The sequence below is a fragment of the Arachis stenosperma genome, chromosome 9 (assembly GCF_014773155.1).
Source record: "Arachis stenosperma cultivar V10309 chromosome 9, arast.V10309.gnm1.PFL2, whole genome shotgun sequence".
NCBI lineage: Eukaryota > Viridiplantae > Streptophyta > Magnoliopsida > Fabales > Fabaceae > Arachis > Arachis stenosperma.
The window spans coordinates 36,950,419-36,972,415 of NC_080385.1; the positions used below are offsets into that span (position 1 = coordinate 36,950,419).

The 21,997-nt window shown below is 38.9% G+C and overlaps 2 non-coding genes and 1 pseudogene across 2 annotated transcripts; 2 read left to right on the forward strand and 1 right to left on the reverse strand.

Moving 5' to 3' along the window:
* The window catches only part of LOC130949401 (pentatricopeptide repeat-containing protein At3g09040, mitochondrial-like), a 100,986-nt pseudogene that overhangs the window by 27,393 nt on the left and 51,596 nt on the right, over positions 1-21,997 (forward strand).
* On the reverse strand, positions 2,661-2,768 carry LOC130953299 (small nucleolar RNA R71). Its single transcript, XR_009075469.1, has one exon. It is a non-coding gene; the product is annotated as a small nucleolar RNA R71 (small nucleolar RNA).
* LOC130952072 (small nucleolar RNA R71) lies at positions 21,070-21,177 on the forward strand. The gene has a single exon (XR_009074252.1). It is a non-coding gene; the product is annotated as a small nucleolar RNA R71 (small nucleolar RNA).

Sequence of the window (21,997 nt, forward strand, 5' to 3'; positions counted from 1 at the left end):
ATTCTGGGATTGAATGACTGTGACGAGCTTCAAACTCACGATTGCTGGGTGTGATGACAAACGCAAAAGGATCAATGGATCCTATTCCAACATGATCGAGAACCAACAGCTGATTAGCCGTGCTGTGACAGAGCATAGGAACGTTTTCACTGAGAGGATAGGATGTAGCCACTGACAACGGTGATGCCCTACATACAGCTTGCCATGGAAAGGAGTAGGAAGGATTGGATGAATGTAATAGGAAAGTAGAGATTCAAGAGGAGCACAACATCTCCATACACTTATCTGAAATTCCCACTATTAATTTACATAAGTATTTCTATCCCTTTTATTTTCTTTTTATTATTAATTTCGAAACCCATAAACATTTAATCTGCCTAACTGAGATTTACCAGGTGACCATAGCTTGCTTCATACCAACAATCTCTGTGGGATCGACCCTTACTCACGTAAGGTATTACTTGGATGACCCAGTACACTTGCTGGTTAAGTTGAACGGAGTTGTGAACCATGGTATTGGTATCATGTTTTTGGCGCCATTTCCAGGGAATAAAAAGCAATGAATTTTGCAAAATGGAATAACACATGAATAACAATTTCGTCCACCTCCATTAAGCCATGTCCAACCCTTGGATTGGAGCTTTAGGCTAACATTGAAATATTCCTGGAATTTTTATTAAAAATTTTGAATTTCTTATTTTCTTTTTCCTAAAAAATTTCAAAAAATATATACAAAAAAATTTCATAAAATCATAAAAAAAAACCAAAAATATTTTGTGATTCTTGTTTGAGTCTTGTGTCATGTTTTAAGTTTGGTGTCAATTGCATATTCATCTTGTTCTTGCATTTTTCGAAAATTCATGCATTCATAGTGTTCTTTATGATCTTCAAGTTGTTCTTGATAAGTCTTCTTGTTTGATCTTTAAATTTTCTTGTTTTGTGTTGTATGATGTTTTTCATGTGCATTTTTGCATTCATAGTGTCTAAACATGAAAGATTTCTAAGTTTGGTGTCTTGCATGTTTTCTTTGCATATAAAGTTTTTCAAAAATATGTTCTTGATGTTCATCATGATCTTCAAAGTGTTCTTGGTGTTCATCTTGATATTCATAGTGTTTTTGCATGCATCATTGGTTTTGATCCAAAAATTTTCATGTTTTGGGCCATTTTTATGTTTTCCCTCTCATCATTAAAAATTCGAAAATAAAAAAATATCTTTTCCTTATTTCTCTTAAAATTCCGAAAATTTGAGTTGACTTAGTCAAAAAAATTTTAAAAACTTAGCTATTTCTTATAAGTCAAGTCAAATTTTCATTTTTAAAAATCTTATCTTTTCAAAACTTTTTCAAAAAAATCAAATCTTTTTCATTTTTTATTTATTTTCGAATTTTTTTAAAATTTTATTTTAAAATCTTTTTCTTATCTTTATTTCAAAATTTCAAAAACCTTACTAACAATTAATGTGATTGATTCAAAAATTTGAAGTTTGTTACTTTCTTGTTAAGAAAGATTCAATCTTTAAATTCTAGAATCATATCTTTTAGTTTCTTGTTAGACAAGTAATTAAATTTTAATTTTAAAAATCAATTCTTTTTCAAAATATCTTTTCTATCATATCTTTTTCAAAATTTTATCTTTTTCAAAAATTTGATTTCAAAATATCTTCCAACTTCTTATCTTTAAAAATTAAATTTCAAATCTTTTTCAACTAACTAGTTGACTTTTTGTTTGTTTTAACTATATCTTATCTTTTTTTTTTCAAAACCACCTAACTACTTTCCTCTCTCTAATTTTTGAAAACTTCTCCCTCTTTTTCAAAATTATTTTAATTAACTAATTATTTTAAATTTTAATTTTTAATTTTAATTCTTCTTTTAATTTTCGAAAATTACTAACTCTTTTTCAAAATTAATTTTCGAAAACTCCTCTCTCTCTCATCTCCTTCTATTTATTTATTTATTTACTAACACTTCTCTTCATCTCAAAGAATCTGAACCTATCTTTACCCTTGTGTTTGGATTCTTACCTTTTCTTTCTTCTATTCCCTTTTTCTTCTACTAACATAATGGAATCTCTCTACTGTGGTAAAGAGGATCCCTATTATTATTTTCTGTTCCCTTTTTTTTCATATGAGCAGGAGCAAGGACAAGAATATTCTTGTTGAAGCAGATCCTAAACCTGAAAGGACTCTGAAGAGGAAACTAAGAGAAGCTAAATTACAACAGTCCAGAGACAACCTTACAGAAATTTTCGAAAAGGAAGAGGAGATGCCAGCCAAAAATAATAATGCAAGGAGGATGCTTGGTGACTATACTACACCTACTTCCAAATTTGATGGAAGAAGCATCTCAATCCCTGCCATTGGAGCAAATAATTTTGAGTTGAAACCTCAACTAGTTACTCTACTGTAACAGAACTACAAGTTCCGTGGACTTCCATCAGAAGATCCCTACCAGTTTTTAACTGAGTTCTTGCAGATTTGTGAGACTGTTAAGACTAATGGAGTAGATCCTAAAATCTACAGGCTCATGCTTTTTTCCTTTTGCTGTAAGAGACAGAGCTAGAATATGGTTGGATTCACAACCTAAAGATAGCCTGGACTCATGGAATAAGCTGGTCGCGGCCTTCTTGGCTAAGTTCTTTCCTCCTCAAAAGCTGAGCAAGCTTAGAGTGTATGTTCAGACCTTCAAACAAAAAGATGGTGAATCCCTCTATGAAGCTTGGGAAAGATACAAGCAGATGACCAAAAGGTGTCCTTCTGACATGCTTTCTGAATGGACCATTTTGGATATATTCTATTATGGTCTATCTTAATTCTCTAAGATGTCACTGGACCATTCTGCAGGTGGATCCATTCACCTAAAGAAAATGCCTACAGAAGCTCAAGAACTCATTGACATGGTTACAAATAACCAATTCATGTATACTTCTGAGAGGAATTCCGTGAGTAATGGGATGCCTCAAAGGAAGGGAGTTCTTGAAATTGATGATCTGAATGCCATATTGGCTCAAAAAAAAATGTTGACTCAGCAAGTCAACATGATTTCTCAAAGTCTGAATGGATGGCAAAATGCATCCAACAGTACTAAAGAGGCATCTTCTGAAGAAGAAGCTTATGATCTTGAGAACCCTGCAATAGCAGAGGTAAATTATATGGGTGAACCTTATGGAAACACCTATAATTCATCATAGAGAAATCATCCAAATTTCTCATGGAAGGATCAACAAAAGCCTCAACAAGGCTTTAATAATGGTGGAAGAAATAGGCTCAGCAATAGCAAGCCTTATCCATTATCTTCTCAGCAACAGACAGAGAATTCTGAGCAGAGCACCTCTAATTTAGCAAACTTAGTCCCTGATCTGTCTAAGGCCACTTTAAGTTTCATGAGTGAAACAAGGTCCTCCATTAGAAATTTGGAGGCACAAGTGGGCCAGCTGAGTAAGAAAATCACTGAAACTCCTCCTAGTACTCTCCCAAGCAACATTGAAGAAAATCCAAAAAAAGAGTGCAAGGCCATTGACATAATCAACATGGCCGAACCTAGAGAGGAAGGAGAGGACGTGAGTCCCAATGAGGAAGACCTCATGGAATGTCTCTCAACCAAGAAGGAGTTCCCTATTGAGGACCTAAAGGAATCTGAGGCTCATATAGAGACCATAGAGATTTCATTAAACCTCCTTCTACAATTCATGAGCTCTGAAAACCATTCTTCCTCTGAAGAGGATGAAGATGTAACTGGAGAGCAAGTTGCTCAATATCTAGGAGCCATCATAAAGCTGAATGCCAAATTGTTTGGTAATGAGACTTAGGAAGGTGAACCTCCCTTGCTCATTAATGAATTAGATACATGGATTTAGCAAACTTTGCCTCAAAAGAGACAAGATCCTGGCAAATTCTTAATACCCTGTACCATAGGCACCATGACCTTTGAGAAGGCTCTATATGACTTAGGGTCAGGCATAAATCTTTTGCCACTCTTTGTAATGGAGAAGTTGGGAATTATTGAGGTACAGCCTGCCATATTCTCATTGCAAATGGCAGACAAGTCAGTAAGACAAGCTTATGGATTGGTAGAGAACGTGTTAGTGAAGGTTGAAGGCCTTTACATCCCTGCTGATTTCATAATCTTAGACACTAGGAAGGAGGAGGATGAATGCATCATCCTTGGAAGACCTTTCCTAGCCATATCAGGAGCTGTGATAGATGTTAACAGAGGAGAATTAGTCCTTCAATTGAATGGGGACTACCTTATGTTTAATACCCAAGGGCGTTCTTCTATAACAATAGAGAGGAAGCATGAAAAGCTTCTCTCAGTACATAGTCAAACAGAGCCCCCACAATCAAACTCTAAGTTTGGTGTTGGGAGGCCACAGCCAAACTCAAAGTTTGGTGATGAATCCCCACATCCAAACTCTAAGTTTGGTGTTGGGAGTCTACAACATTGACCTGATCACCTGTGAGGCTTCATGAGAGCTCACTGTCAAGCTATTGACATTAAAGAAGCGCTTATTGGGAGGCAACCCAATTTTTATTTATCTAATTTTATTTTTCTTTTATTGTTCTTTTATGTTTTATTAGGTTCATGATCATGTGGAGTCACAAAATAAATACTAAAATTAAAAACAGAATCAAAAATAACAGAAGAAAAAGCACACCCTGGAGGAAGGACTTACTGGCGTTTAAATGCCAGTAAGGAACATCTGGCTGGCGTTCAACGCCAGAACAGAGCATGGATCTGGCGTTGAACTCTAGAAACAAGCAGCATCCTGGCATTCAAACGCCAGGAATACACCCTGAGGAGAGCTGGCGCTGAATGCCAGAAACAAGCATGGAACTGGCGTTCAACGCCAGAAACATGCTGCAAATGGGCATTGAACGCCCAAAACAAGCATGAAGCTGGCGTTCAACACCAGAAACAAGCATCAATCTGGTGTTGAACGCCAGGATTGCATGCAGAGGGCGTTCTACACGCCTTATTAGTGCAGGGATGTAAATCCTTGACACCTTAGGATCTGTGGACCCCACAGGATCATCCTAGAATCTGTGGACCCTACAGGATCCCTACCTACCTCAACTCAACTTCTCTCCTCTTCACACAATCCAATAACACTCTTCCCCAAAACTCTTCACCAATCACCTCAATTTCTCTTCCCCATCACCTCTTCACCACTCACATCCATATACTCTTCCCCATAAACCCCACCTACCTTTGAATTTCAAAATCTCTTTCCCACCCAAATCCACCCTAAATAGCCGAACCTACTCCTTCTCCCTTCACTATATAAACCCCTCTATCCTTCTTCATTTTCACACATCACAACCCTCTCTTCTTCACCTTGGCCGAAACCAAACACTTCCCCCTTTCCTCCATATTTTCTTCTTCTTCTTCTTCTTGTTCTTTCTTCTCTTGCTCAAGGGCGAGCAATATTCTAAGTTTGGTGTGGTAAAAGCATAGCTTTTTGTTTTTCCATAACCATTGATGGCACCTAAGGCCGGAGAAACCTCTAGAAAAGGGAAAGGGAAGACAAAAGCTTCCACCTCCAAGTCATGAAAGATGGAGAGATTCATCTCCAAAGCCCATCAAGACCACTTCTATGAAGTTGTGGCCAAGAAGAAGGTGATCCCCGAGGTCCCTTTCAAACTCAAGAAAAATGAGTATCCGGAGATCTGACATGAGATCCTAAGAAGAGGTTGGGAAGTTCTGACCAACCCCATTCAACAAGTCAGAATCTTAATGGTTCAAGAGTTCTATGCCAATGCATGGATCACTAGGAACCATGATCAAAGTGTAAACCCGAATCCAAAGAATTATCTTACAATAGTTCGGGGGAAATACTTAGATTTTAGTCCGGAAAATATGAGGATGGCATTCAACTTGCCCATGATGCAAGGAGATGCACGCCCTTACACTAGAAGGGTCAACTTTAATCAAAGGTTGGACCAAGTCCTTATGGACATTTATGTGGAAGGAGCTCAATGGAAAAGAGACTCCAAAGGCAAGTCGGTTCAATTAAGAAGACTGGACCTCAAGCCTGTGGCTAGAGGATGGTTGGAGTTCATCCAATGCTCCATCATCCCCACTAGCAACCGATCCAAAGTTACTGCGGATCGGGCCATCATGATCCATAGCATCATGAATGGAGAGGAAGTAGAAGTTCATGAAGTCATCTCCCTTGAATTCTACAAAATAGACGAAAAGTCCTCCACCATGGCAAGGCTAACTTTTCCTCATCTTATTTGCCATCTATGTTACTCAGCTGGAGTTATCATAGAAGGAAACATCCCCATTGAGGAGGATAAGCCCATTACTAAGAAGAGGATGGAGCAAACAAGAAAGCCCACTCTTGGATCCCAAGAGACGCATGAGGAAGCTCATCACCAAGAAATCCCGGAAATGTCTCAAGGGATGCACTTTTCTCCCAACAATTATTGGGAACAACTCAACATTTCCCTAAAAGACTTGAGTTACAATGTGGATCAATTAAGGGTGGAACATCAAGAGCACTCCATCATTCTCCATGAAATTAGAGAAGATCAAAGAGCAATGAGGGAGGAGCAACAAAGGCAAGGAAGAGACATAGAAAAGCTCAAGGACATCATTGGTTCTTCAAGAAGAAAGCACCACCATCACTAAGGTGGACTCATTCCTTGTTCTTATTTCTCTATTTTTTTCGGTTTTTATGCTATATGTTTGTTTATGTTTTGTGTCTCTACTTCATGATCATTAGTATGTAGTAACTATGTCTTAAGGCTATGAATAATTCCATGAATCATTTACCTCTCTTAAATGAAAAATGTTCCTAATTCAAAAGAACAAGAAGTACATGAGTTTTGAATTTATCCTTGAAATTAGTTTAATTATATTGATGTGGTGACAATACTTTTTGTTTTCTGAATGAATGCTTGAACAGTGCATATTTTTTATCTTGTTGTTTATGAATGTTAAAATTGTTGGCTCTTGAAAGAATGATGAACAAAGAGAAATGTTATTGATAATCTGAAAAATCATGAAATTGATTCTTGAAGCAAGAAAAAGCAGTGAAAAAGCAAAAGCTTGCGAAAAAAAAGTGGCGAAAAAAAAGAAGAAAAAGCAAACAGTAAAAGCCAATAGCCCTTAAAACCAAAAGACAAGGGTAAAAAGGATCTAAGGCTTTGAGCATCAATGGATAGGAGGGCCCAAGGAAATAAAATCCAGGCCTAAGCGGCTAAATCAAGCTGTCCCAAACCATGTGCTTGTGGCATGCAGGTCCAAGTGAAAAGCTTGAGACTGAGTGGTTAAAGTCATGATCCAAAGTAAAAAGAGTGTGCTTAAGAACTCTGAACACCTCTAATTGGGGACTTTAGCAAAGCTGAGTCACAATCTGAAAAGGTTCACCCAGTTATGTGTCTGTGGCATTTATGTATCCGGTGGTAATACTGGAAGATAAAGTGCTTAGAGCCACGGCCAAGACTCATAAAAGTAGCTGTGTTCAAGAATCAACATACTTAACTAGGAAAATCAATAATACTATCTGAAATTCTAAGTTCCTATAGATGCCAATCATTCTAAACTTCAATGGATAAAGTGAGATGCCAAAACTGTTCAGAAGCAAAAAGTTACAAGTCCCGCTCATATAATTAAGAACTAATATTCACTGATATTTTGAGATTTTAGTATATTCTCATCTTTTTATCCTATTTGATTTTCTGTTGCTTGGGGACAAGCAACAATTTAAGTTTGGTGTTGTGATGAGCGGATAATTTATACGCTTTTTGGCATTGTTTTTAGGTAGTTTTTAGTAGGATCTAGCTACTCTTAGGGATGATTTCATTAGTTTTTATGCTAAATTTACATTTCTGGACTTTACTATGAGTTTGTGTATTTTTCTGTGATTTCAGGTAATTTCTGGCTGAAATTGAGGGACCTGAGCAAGACTCTGATAAAAGGCTGACAAAGGACTGCTGATGCTGTTGGATTCTGACCTCCCTGCACTCGAAATGGATTTTCTGGAGCTACAGAACTCTAAATGGCGCGCTCTCAACGACGTTGAAAAGTAGACATCCAGAGTTTTCGAGCAATATATAATAGTCCATACTTTATTCGAGATTAGATAACGTAAACTGGCGCTCAACGCCAGTTCCATGCTGCATTCTGGAGTCAAACACCAGAAACACGTCACGAACCAGAGTTGAACGCCAAAAACACGTTACAACTTGGCGTTCAACTCCAAAAGAAGCCTTTTCATGTGTAAAGCTCAAGCTCAGCCCAAGCACACACCAAGTGGGCCCTGAAAATGGATTTATGCATTAATTACCTATTTCTGTAAACCCTAGTAGCTAGTCTAGTATAAATAGGACATTTTATTATTGTATTAGACATCCTGGATTGTAATTTTGATACTGTGATCACGTTTTGGGGGCTGGCCATTCGGCCATGCCTGGACCTTTATCACTTATGTATTTTCAACGGTGGAGTTTCTACACACCAGAGATTAAGGGTGTGGAGCTCTGCTATACCTCGAGCTTTAATGCAATTACTACTATTTTCTATCCAATTCAGTTTATTCCTGTTCTAAGATATTCGTTGCACTTCAACATGATGAATGTAATGATCCATGACACTCATTGTCATTCTCACCTATGAACGCGTGACTGACAACCACTTCCGTTCTACCTTAGACCGAATGCATATCTCTTGGATTCCTTAATCAGAATCTTCGTGGTATAAGCTAGAATTGATGGCGGCATTCATGAGAATCCGAAAAGTCTAAACATTGTCTGTGGTATTCCGAGTAGGATTCAGGGATTGAATGACTGTGACGAGCTTCAAACTCGTGATTGTTGGGCGTGATGACAAATACAAAAGAATCAATGGATTCTATTCCGACATGATCAAGAACCAACAGATGATTAACCGTGCCGTGACAGAGCATTTGGACCTTTTTCACTGAGAGGATGGGATGTAGCCATTGACAACAGTGATGCCCTACATATAACTTGCCATGGAAAGGAGTAAGAAGGATTGGATGAAGGTAGTAGGAAAGCAGAGATTTAGAAGGAGCACAGCATCTTCATATGCCTATCTGAAATTCCCACCGATGATCTACATAAGTATCTTTATCTTTATTTTATGTTTTATTATTATTATTTTCGAAAACCAATATAACCATTTATTATCCGCCTAATTGAGATTTACAAGATGACCATAACTTGCTTCATACCAACAATCTCTGTGGGATCGACCCTTACTCACGTAAGGTTTTTTACTTGGACGACCCAGTGCACTTGCTGGTTAGTTGTGCGAAGTTGTGAAGTTATGTTTGGACCATGGTATCATGCACCAAGTTTTTGGTGCCATTACCAGGGAGAGAACGAACATGAATGCCCTTATTAGAAATCACAATTTTGCCGTAGAAGATACAAATTCAGATGTAAAATGTCATGAGGTACCAAATAAATCTCTAAAAGTAGTTTTTATACTCAACTAGTAATCTAGGTTTACAGAAAATGAGTAAACTAAGATAGATAGTGCAGAAATCCACTTTTGGGGCCCACTTGATGTGTTTTTGGGATGAGCATTGAAGCTTTCATGTGCATAGGCTATTCCTGGAGTTAAACGCCAGCTTTGGTGCCAGTTTGGGCGTTTAACTCCAACTTTTATGCCAGTTCTGGCGTTTAACGCCAGAAAAGGGTAAAAAGCTGGCGTTTAAATGCCAGTTTGTGCTATCAAATCTCGAGCAAAGTATGAACTATTATACATTGCTGGAAAGCTCAAGATGTATACTTTCCAACGCAATTAAGAGCGCATCAATTGGGCTTCTGTAGATCTAGAAAATCCATTTCGCGTGTAGGAGGGTCAGAATCCAACAACATCTGCAGTCCTTTTTCAACCTCTGAATCAGATTTTTGCTCAGGTCCCTCAATTTCAGCCAGAAAATACCTAAAATCACATAAAAACACACAAACTCATAGTAAAGTCCATAAATGTGAATTTTGCATAAAACTAATAAAAATATACTAAAAAGTAACTAAAGCATACTAAAAACTACATGAAAATACCACCAAAAAGCGTATAAAATATTCGCTAATCACAACACCAAACTTAAATTGTTGCATGTCCTCAAGCAACTAGATAAATAAAATAGGATAAAAAGAGGATCAAGTTGCAATAGAATCCCAGTGTTTTAAGTGAAGCTCAAATTCTAATCAGATGAACGGGACTAGTAGCTTTTTGCTTCTGAACAGTTTTGGCATCTCACTTTATCCTTTGAAGTTCAAAATGATTGGCATCCATAGGAACTCAGAATTCAGATAGTGTTATTGATTCTCCTAGTTTAATATGTTGATTCTTGAACACAGCTACTTTATGAGTCTTGGCTGTGACCTTAAGCATCTTGTTTTCCAGTAATACTATAGGATACATAAATGCCACAGACACATAACTGGGTGAACCTTTCAGATTGTGACTCAGCTTTGCTAGAGTCCCCAGTTAGAGGTGCCCAGAGTTCTTAGGCATACTCTTTTGCTTTGGATCACGATTTTAACCACTCAGTCTCAAGCGTTTCACTTGGACCTTCATGACACAAGCACATGGTTAGGGACAGCTTGATTTAGCCGCATAGGCCAGGATTTTATTCCTTTGGGCCCTCCTATCCATTAATGCTCAAAGCCTTGGATCCTTTTTACCCTTGCCTTTTGGTTTAAAGGGCTATTGGCTTTTTCTGCTTGCTTTTTTTTGCAAGCTTTGTATTTCACTGCTTTTTCTTGCTTCAAGAATCAATTTTATGATTTTTTAGATTATCAATAACATTTCTCTTTCTTTTTATCATTCTTTCAAGAGCCAACAATTTTAACATTCATAAACTTCACTATAAAAAATATGCACTGTTCAAGCATTCATTCAAAAGACAAAAATTGTTGCCACCACAAATAAATAATTTGAATTCTTCTCTTAAAAACTCGAAATAATTGCATCTTTACTCAAAATAAATCTACTATTTTATTCATGTTTAATGATGATGAGAAAAATAAATTATAGCTTACTTGGAGATAAAATAAAAATAAAAATAAAGACCCTAATTACTAATATTCATGTAATTCTTAAAATAGGTTTCTAATAAAAGTTATCACAGATTTAAGATTAGGACTCAACAACCTTTATTTTGGGAGATAGGTGCTCCTTCAATCTGTGGGGTGTCTGGTCCCTCAAGGGAAAGCTTCTGGCGCTTCAGCTCCTGTAGCTCACGCCCTTGCTTTTCTTGTTCCTTAAGCAGCTTGCAGAGCATGCTATTTTGATTTTGCTGTTCTTCCTTAAGTTGATCCATAACTTCTTGCAGCTTGGTAACAGATGCTTTTAGGCGGGCCCAGTAGTCAATTTGAGGGATTTCTGGGAGGAACTCCTGCGCCCTCCTCTTGATTGAGTTATCGTGTACTTGTTGTCCCTCCATTGACTTTTTAGTGATTGGATGCTCGACTGAGATGAACTCATCCACTCCTATCTTTACCCCAGCATCTTTACATAGCAGAGAGATTAAGCTTGGGTAAGCCAATTTGGCTTCAGTGGAGTTCTTATTTGCAATTGTGTAAATCTCGCAAGAAATTAGATGATGGATCTCCATTTTGTTTCCCAGCATAATACAATGAATCATTATTGCTCTTTTGACAGTGACTTTAGAGCGGTTGCTAGTGGGCAGTATAGAATACCCAATGAAGTCCAACCAGCCCCTAGCGAATGGTTTGAGATCTCCTCTCTTGAGTTGGTTTGGGACACCTTTTGAGTTGGTTATCCACTTAGTTCCAGGGAGGAATATGTCCTCTAGAACTTGGTCCAAACGCTTATCTACTCTCACCATTCTCCTATTAAAGAATTCTGGATTATCTTGTAGTTGAGGCAGCTTGAAGACCTCTCTTATTTTGTCAAGGTGGAAGTAAATAGTCTTTCCTCTAACCATAGTTTGAAAGGTATGGAAGGCAGTTCCCGTCATTCTCTGTTTATATGTTAGGCAGTTCCTCTTATTTTGATTATTCTCTTTCTTGCCTCTCAAAGTGGTTTGTTTTCCTTTAGGGGCCATGATCTTGGTGATGTTTTGCTCAGTGATCACGGAAAAATACACCAAACTTAAAGATTTGCTTGTCCTCAAGCAAAGGAAAGGAAAAGAGAGGAATAGAGGGGGAGACAAATTCGAATGGTAGAGGTATGGGGATGGCCGAACGTGTATTTAAAAGGGAGGGGGTGGGTTTCGAAAATTTTAAAAAAGATATGATAGAAAGATATGATTTGTAAAAGATGAATTATGATATGAAAAAGATGAGATTTTAAAATTCAAAAAATATGGAAAAGATATAAAGAAGTTAAATCTGAATTTTTGTTAATGCATCTAAAAATTAAAAGATGATATGATGAGTTGGAAAAGATTTGGAAGGAAATTGAAAAGATAAATGAGTTTTTGAAAAAGATTTAAAAGAGATTTTGAAAGAAAATAAAAAAGAATTTAGAAGATTATTAAATTTTTGAAAATTGAATTTGAGAGATGAAAATTTGTAACATGTTTATGCAGAAAATTATGAATTAAAACATGAAAATTTGAAAAAAAAATGAAGTGAAAACAAAATCACCTCCCCCTATCTGTTCTGGCATTAAATGCCCAGAATGGTATCCATTCTGGCGTTTAACGCCCATTTGTTGGCTAATTTGGGCGTTTAACGCCCAGCCAGGTACCCTGCCTGGCGTTAAATGCCAGAAATCTTTTATCACTGGGCGTTTTTCTAAATGCCCAGGATGCTACAGCTCTGGCGTTAAACGCCCAGAATGGTACCCATTCTGGCATTTAACGCCCAGAATGGTATCTTTACTGGCGTTAAACGCCCAGAATGGTACCCAAAAATGCCCCTTACTCGCATTTTCATGTGAGTGAGTTCCTTTTCTCCGCTTTATGCTTTGAATCGTTCTGTAACTCTGTAAACTTCTACCATTGACAATTAACCTTAAAGATAATTTATAACAAACTCCTATAATTAGTATTTAAATAAAAAAATGAAAAAAACTTTTGCTAATGGATGGGTTGCCTCCCAGCAAGCGCTTCTTTATTGTCTTTAGCTGGACTTTTATTGAGCTTTAATCTAGTCTCAATTTTGAGCATTCTTGCTCAATATTGCTTTCAAGATAATGTTTGACTCTCTGTCCATTAACAATGTACTTTTTGTCAGAGTCAATATCCTGAAGCTTTACATATCCATATGGTGACACACTTCTAATCACATATGGTCCCCTCCACCGGAATTTTAATTTCCCAGGGAACAATCTGAGCCTAGAGTTAAATAGCAGAACCTTCTGTCCTGGCTCAAAGACTCTGGATGACAGCTTCTTGTCATGCCACCTTTTTGCTTTCTCCTTATAAATTTTTGCATTTTCGAAAGCATTGAGTCTGAATTTCTCTAGCTCATTCAACTGGAGCAATCATTTCTCTCTAGCTAACTTGGCATCAAGGTTTAGAAATCTGGTTGCCCAGTAGGCCTTGTGTTCTAGTTCCACTGGCAGGTGACAGGCTTTTCCATACAAAAGCTGGTATGGAGAGGTTGATGAGCGGATAATTTATACGCTTTTTGGCATTGTTTTCATATAGTTTTTAGTAAGTTCAAGCTACTTTTAGGGATGTTTTCATTAGTTTTTATGTTAAATTCACATTTCTGGACTTTACTATGAGTTTGTGTATTTTTCTGTGATTTCAGGTAAATTCTGACTGAAATTGAGGGATTTGAGCAAAACTCTGAAAAAGGCTGACAAAAGGACTGCTGATGCTGTTGGATTCTGACCTCCCTGCACTCGAAGTGGATTTTCTGGAGCTACAGAACTCCAATTGGCGCGCTCTCAACGGCGTTGGAAAGTAGACATCCAGGGCTTTCCAGCAATATATAATAGTTCATACTTTATTCGAAGAATGATGACGTAACTTGGCGTTGAACGCCAAGTACATGCTGCTGTCTGGAGTTAAACGCCAGAAAAACGTCATGATCCGGAGTTGAACGCCCAAAACACGTCATAACTCGGAGTTCAACTCCAAGAGAAGCCTCAGCTCGTGGATTGAACAAGCTCAGCCCAAACATACACCAAGTGGGCCCCGGAAGTGGATTTATGCATCAATTACTTACTCATGTAAACCCTAGGAGCTAGTTTATTATAAATAGGATGAATTACTAATGTATTAGACATCTTTGGTCTTAGTTTTATTTTATTCTTCATCCTAAGAGACTATTGATCACGTTTAAGGGGGCTGGCCATTCGGCCATGCCTGAACCTTCTGCTTATGTATTTTCAACGGTGGAGTTTCTGCACACCATAGATTAAGGGTGTGGAGCTCTGCTGTACCTCAAGTATCAATGCAATTCTATCTTCTTTTATTCGGTCTCTATCTTATTCTTATTCCAAGATATCCATTCGTACCCAAGAACATGATGAATCTAATGAGTTAGATAACCCTCATTATTATTCTCACTTATGAATGCGTGTGATTGACAACCACTTCCGTTCTACATGCAACAAGGCTTGAATGTGTATCTCTTAGATTCCCCAACAGAATCTTCGTGGTATAAGCTAGATAGATGGCGGCATTTATGAGGATCCGGAAAGTCCAACCTTGTCTGTGGTGTTCCGAGTAGGATCCTGGAAATCCGGAAAGTCTCACCTTGTCTGTGGTATTCCGAGTAGGATTCCGGTAATGAATGACTGTGACGTGCTTCAAACTTGTAACCTGCTGGGCGTTAGTGACAAGCGCAAAAGAATCAAGGGATTCTATTCCAGTAGGAGCGGGAACCAACCGGTGATTGGCCGTACTGTGACAGAGTGCGTGAGCATTAGCTTTCACTGCGAGGATGGGATGTAGCCATCAACCATGGGTGATGCCTCCAGACTGATTAGCTGTGCGAGTGACAGCCGCATAGGATATTTTCCCGAGAGGAATGAAAGTAGCCACAGCTGATGGTGAACCCCTATACAAAGCTTGCCATGGAAAGGAGTAAGAAGGATTGAGTTGAAGCAGTAGGAGGGCAGGCGTCCTTGAGCCATACAACATCTTCATATACTTAACAAAAATTCCTACCAATGAATCTACATAAGTATTCTATCCCTTTTATTATTTCTTATTTTATTATTAATTTTCGAAAACCCATAAACAATTTTAATCTGCCTAACTGAGATTTACAAGGTGACCATAGCTTGCTTCATACCAACAATCTCTGTGGGATCGACCCTTACTCACGTAAGGTTTATTACTTGGACGACCCAGTACACTTGCTGGTTAGTTGAACGGAGTTGTGACGTTAAGAAAATAAACAGTGCCCTAAGAGTAAACATCATCAAAGTATAAAGAACAAGTGATCACAATTTCGTCCACCAGAGGTCCCTATAGGAGTTTTGAATGCAGTTCTGTATGCCCACAGAGCATCATCTAGACTCCTTGCCCAATCCTTTCTACGGGTATTTACAGTCTGTTCCAGGATTTGTTTTAGTTCTCTATTTGAGACTTCAGCCTGCCCATTTATCTGTGGATGATATAGAGTTGCCACTTTGTGGTTAATTCCATATCGGATCAGACCAGAGTCAATCTGTTTATTGCAGAAATGAGTCCCTCCATCACTGATTAGTATTCTAGGGACACCAAATCTGTTGAAGATATGCTTCTGGAGGAACTTCAGCACTGTCTTAGTATCATTAGTGGGTGTTGCAATTGCCTCCACCCATTTAGATACATAGTCTACTGCCACCAGAATATAAGTGTTTGAGTATAATGGCGGGAAAGGCCCCATGAAGTCAATACCCCATACATCAAACAACTCAATCTCTAAGATCCCTTGTTGAGGCATGTGGTGCACGAAATTGTGATCACTACAACTTCGCACAACTAACCAGCAAGTGCACTGGGTCGTCCAAGTAATAAACCTTACGCGAGTAAGGGTCGATCCCACGGAGATTGGTGGTATGAAGCAAGCTATGGTCATCTTGTAAATCTTAGTCAGGCAGACTCAAATGGATATGGTGATGAACGAAAATAACCTAAAAGATAAAGATAGAGATACTTATGTATATCATTGGTGAGAGCTTCAGACAAGCGTATGAAGGTGCCTTCCCTTCCGTCTCTCTGCTTTCCTACTGCCTTCATCCAGTCCTTCTTACTCCTTTCTATGGCAAGCTCATGTAGGGTTTCACCGTTGTCAGTGGCTACCTCCCATCCTCGCAGTGAAAGCTAATGCTCACGCACTCTGTCACAGTACGGCCAATCACCGGTCGGTTCCCGCTCCTACTGGAATAGAATCCCTCTTTTGCGTCTGTCACTAACGCCCAGCAGGTTACAAGTTTGAAGCACGTCACAGTCATTCAATCATTGAATCCTACTCAGAATACCACAGACAAGGTTAGACCTTCCGGATTCTCTTGAATGCCGCCATCAGTTCTTGCCTATACCACGAAGACTCTGATCTCACGGAATGGTTGGCTCGTTTGTCAGGCGAGCACTCGGTTGTCAGGCGATCAACCATGCATCATGCAATCAGAAATCCAAGAGATATTCACTAAGCCTCAGATGCTTGTAGAACAAGAATGGTTGTCAGTCACCTTGTTCATAGGTGAGAATGATGATGAGTGTCAATCATCACCTTCATCAGATTGAAGAACAAGTGATATCTTGGACAAAGAACAAGCGGAATTGAATAGAAGAACAATAGTAATTGCATTAATACTCGAGGTACAGCAGAGCTCCACACCTTAATCTATGGTGTGTAGAAACTCCACCGTTGAAAATACATAAGAACAAAAGTGATCATTGGTTTCGGCCCCAAAGAGGGAACCAGAAGAACCAAGATGAAAATACAATAGTAAAAGGTCCTATATATAGAGAACTAGTAGCCTAGGGTGTACAAAGGTGAGTAAATGACATAAAAATCCACTTCCGGGCCCACTTGGTGTGTGCTTGGGCTGAGCAATGAAGCATTTTTGTGTAGAGACTTGTCTTGGAGTTAAACGCCAGCTTTGGTGCCAGTTTGGGCGTTTAACTCCCATTTAGGTGCCAGTTCCGGCGTTTAACGCTGGAATTTCTTGAGGTGAATTTGAACGCCGGTTTGGGCCATCAAATCTTGGGCAAAGTATGGACTATCATATATTGCTGGAAAGCCCAGGATGTCTACTTTCCAACGCCGTTGAGAGCGCGCCAATTGGGCTTCTGTAGCTCCAGAAAATCCACTTCGAGTGCAGGGAGGTCAGAATCCAACAGCATCTGCAGTCCTTTTCAGTCTCTGAATCAGATTTTTGCTCAGAACCTTCAATTTCAGCCAGAAAATACCTGAAATCACAGAAAAACACACAAACTCATAGTAAAGTCCAGAAAAGTGAATTTTAACTAAAAACTAATAAAAATATACTAAAAACTAACTAGATCATACTAAAAACATACTAAAAACAATGCCAAAAAGTGTACAAATTATCCGCTCATCACAACACCAAACTTAAATTGTTGCTTGTTCCCAAGCAACTGAAGATCAAATAAGATAAAAAGAAGAGAATATACTATAGACTCCAAATTATCAATGAAACTTAGCTCCAAATTAGATGAGCGGGACTAGTAGCTTTTTGCCTCCAAACAGTTTTGGCATCTCACTTTATCCTTTGGAACTCAGAATGATTGGCTTCTTTAGGAACTCAGAATCCAGATAGTGTTATTGATTCTCCTAGTTAAGTATGATGATTCTTGAACACAGCTACTTTATGAGTCTTGGCCGTGGCCCAAAGCACTCTGTCTTCCAGTATTACCACCGGATACATACATGCCACAGACACATAATTGGGTGAACCTTTTTAGATTGTGACTCAGCTTTGCTAGAGTCCCCAATTAGAGGTGTCCAGGGTTCTTAAGCACACTCTTTTTGCCTTGGATCACAACTTTACTTCTTTCTTTTTCTTTCTTTTTCTCTTTCTTTCTTTTTTTCGTTTTTCTCCTTCTTTCTTTTTTTTTGTATTCACTGCTTTTTCTTGCTTCAAGAATCATTTTTATGATTTTTCAGATCTTCAGTAACATGTCTCCTTTTTCATCATTCTTTCAAGAGCCAACAATTTTAACATTCATGAACCACAAATTCAAAAGACATATGCACTGTTCAAGCATACATTCAGAAAACAAAAAGTATTGCCACCACATCAAACTAATTAAGCTAGTTTTAAAGATGAATTTGAAATCCTGTACTTCTTGTTCTTTTGTAATAAAAACAGTTTTCATTTAAGAAAGGTGATGGATTTCATAGGACATTCATAACTTTAAGGCATAGACACTAAGACACTAATGATCATAAGACACAAACATGGATAAACATAAGCACTAAAATTCGAAAAACAGAAGAATAAAGAACAAGGAAATCAAGGAACGGGTCCACCTTAGTGATGGCGGCTCTTCCTTTCTCTTGAAGGTCCTATGGAGTGCTTGAGCTCCTCAATGTCTCTTCCTTGCCTTTGTTGCTCCTCTCTCATGATTCTTTGATCTTCTCTTATTTCATGGAGGAGAATGGAGTGTTCTTGGTGCTCCACCCTTAGTTGTCCCATGTTGGAACTCAATTCTCCTAGGGAGGTGTTAATTTGCTCCCAATAGTCTTGTGGAGGAAAGTGCATCCCTTGAGGTATCTCAGGGATCTCTTGATGAGAGGGGTCTCTTGTTTGCTCCATCTTTTTCTTAGTGATGGGCTTGAGGTCATGCCTTCTCAGTTGAACTGGCTTTGGATGCCATAAATGGTTATGGAAAAACAAAAAGCAATGCTTTTACCACACCAAACTTAAAAGGTTTGCTCGTCCTCGAGCAAAAGAAGAAAGAAGATAGTAGAAGAAGAAGAAATGGAGGAGAAGGAGAGTGGTAGAGGTGATTGGTGAATGGGGGAAGAAGAGAGAGTGGTTGTGGGGTTGGTGGGGGTCCTGTGCGGTCCACAGATCCTGAGGTGTCAAGGAAAAGTCATCCCTGCACCAATTGGCATCAAAATCCACGTTTTGAGCCATTTCTGGCATTAAACGCCGGGCTGATGCCCATTCCTGGCGTTTAACGCCAGGTTCTTGCCCTTTTCTGGTGTTTAACGCCAGTCTGGTGCCCCTTTCTGGCGTTAAACACCCAGAATGGTGCCAGACTGGGCGTTAAACGCCCAACTGCTAGGTTTACTGGCGTTTGAACGCCAGCAACTTCTTCCTCCAGGGTGTGCTATTTTTCTTCCTGTTTTTCATTCTGTTTTTGCTTTTTCAATGGATTTTGTGACTTCTTATGATCATCAACCTACAAAAAACATAAAATAACAAAAGAAACTATATAAATTATAATCATTGGGTTGCCTCCCAACAAGCGCTTCTTTAATGTCAGTAGCTTGACAGAGGGCTCTCATGGAGCCTCACAGATACTCAGAGCAATGTTGGAACCTCCCAACACCAAACTTAGAGTTTGAATGTGGGGGTTCAACACCAAACTTAGAGTTTGGTTGTGGCCTCCCAACACCAAACTTAGAGTTTGACTGTGGGGGCTCTTCTTGACTTTGATGTGAGAGAAGCTCTTCATGCTTCATCTCTATGGTGACAGAGGGATATCCTTGAGCCTTAAACACAAAGGATTCTCCATTCACTTGAATGATCAGTTCACCTCCATCAACATCAATCACAGCCTTTGCTGTGGCTAGGAAAGGTCTGCCAAGGATGATAGATTCATCCATGCACTTCCCAGTCTCTAGGACTATGAAATCAGTAGGAATGTAATGGTCTTCAACCTTTACCAAAACATTCTCCACAAGTCCATGAGCTTGTTTTCTTGAGTTGTCTGCCATCTCTAAAGAGATTCTTGCAGCTTGTACCTCAAAGATCCCTAGCTTCTCCATTACAGAGAGAGGCATGAGGTTTACACTTGACCCTAAGTCACACAGGGCCTTCTTGAAGGTCATGGTGCCTATGGTACAAGGTATGGAAAACTTCCCAGGATCTCGTCTCTTTTGAGGTAATTTCTGCCTAGACAAGTTATCCAGTTCTTTGGTGAGCAAAGGGGGTTCATCCTCCCAAGTCTCATTTCCAAATAACTTGTCATTTAGTTTCATGATTGCTCCAAGGTATTTAGCAACTTGCTCTTCAGTGACATACTCATCCTCTTCAGAGGAAGAATACTCATCAGAGCTCATGAAAGGCAGAAGTAAGTCCAATGGAATCTCTATGGTCTCATTTTGAGTCCCAGATTCCCATGGTTCCTCATTAGGGAACTCATTGGAGGCTAGTGCACACCCATTGAGGTCTTCCTCAGTGGCGTTCACTTCCTCTCTATCCTCTCCCAATTCGGCCATATTGATGGCTTTGCATTCTCCTTTTGGATTTTCTTCTGTGTTGCTTGGGAGAGTACTTGGAGGGAGTTCAGTAACTTTCTTGCTCAGCTGTCCCACTTGTCCTTCCAAATTTCTAATGGAGGACCTTGTTTCATTCATGAAACTCTGAGTGGTTTTAATTAGATCAGAGACCATGGTTGCTAAGTCAGAGGGGTTCTGCTTAGGATTCTCTGTCTGTTGCTGAGAAGATGATGGAAAAGGTTTGCCATTGTTAAACCTGTTTCTTCCACCATTATTATTGAAACCTTGTTGAGGTCTCTCTTGATTCTTCCATGAGAGATTTGGGTGATTTCTCCATGAAGAATTATAGGTGTTACCATAGGGTTCTCCTAGGTAATTCACCTCTTCCATTGAAGGGTTCTCAGGATCATAAGCTTCTTCCTCAGATGAAGCCTCCTTAGTACTGCTTGGTGCATTTTGCATTCCAGACAGACTTTGAGAAATCAAATTGACTTGTTGAGTCAATATTTTATTCTGAGCCAAAATGGCGTTCAGAGTGTCAATCTCAAGAACTCCTTTCTTCTGACTAGTCCCATTGTTCACAGGATTCCTTTCAGAAGTGTACATGAATTGGTTATTTGCAACCATCTCAATTAGCTCTTGAGCCTCTGTAGGCGTCTTCTTCAGATGAAGAGATCCTCCAGCAGAGCTATCCAAAGACATCTTGGATAGTTCAGAGAGACCATCATAGAAAATACCTATGATGCTCCATTCAGAAAGCATGTCAGAAGGACATTTCCTGATTAATTGTTTGTATCTTTCCCAAGCTTCATAGAGGGATTCTCCATCCTTCTGTCTGAAGGTTTGGACTTCCACTCTAAGCTTACTCCATCTTTATGGTGGAAAGAACTTTGCCAAGAAGGCATTGACTAGCTTTTCCCAAGAGTCCAGGCTTTCTTTAGGTTGAGAGTCCAACCATATCCTAGCTCTGTCTCTTACAGCAAAAGGGAATAGCATCAGTCTATAGACCTCAGGGTCAACCCCATTAGTCTTGACTGTGTCACAGATTTGCAAGAATTCAGCTAAAAACTGATGAGGATCTTCCATTGGAAGTCTATGGAACTTGCAATTCTGTTGCATTAGAGAAACTAATTGAGGTTTAAACTCAAAGTTGTTTGCTCCAATGGCAGGGATAGAGATGCTTCTCCCATAGAAGTCGGGAGTAGGTGCAGTAAAGTCACCAAGCACCTTCCTTGCATTGTTGGCATTGTTGTTATTTTCGGCTGCCATGGGTTCTTCTTCTTTGAAGATTTCTGTTAGGTCCTCTACAAAGAGTTGTGCCTTAGCTTCTCTTAGCTTTCGCTTCAAGGTCCTTTCAGGTTCAGGGTCAGCTTCAACAAGAATGCCTTTGTCTTTGTTCCTGCTCATATGAAAGAGAAGAAAACAAGAAAATATGGAATCCTCTATGTCACAGTATAGAGATTCCTTCAGGTGTCAGAGGAAAAGAAAAGTAGAAGACAGAAGTAGAAAATTCGAACTTATCAAAGAAGATGGAGTTCGTATTTTGCATTAAGGAATAGAGTTAGTTCATAAATAGAAGGATGTGAGAAGAAGGGAAGTAATTTTCGAGAATTAAGTAAAAGATTTTGAAAACATTTTGAAAAAAACACTAATTGATTTTCGAAAATAAAAGTGGGAAAGAAAT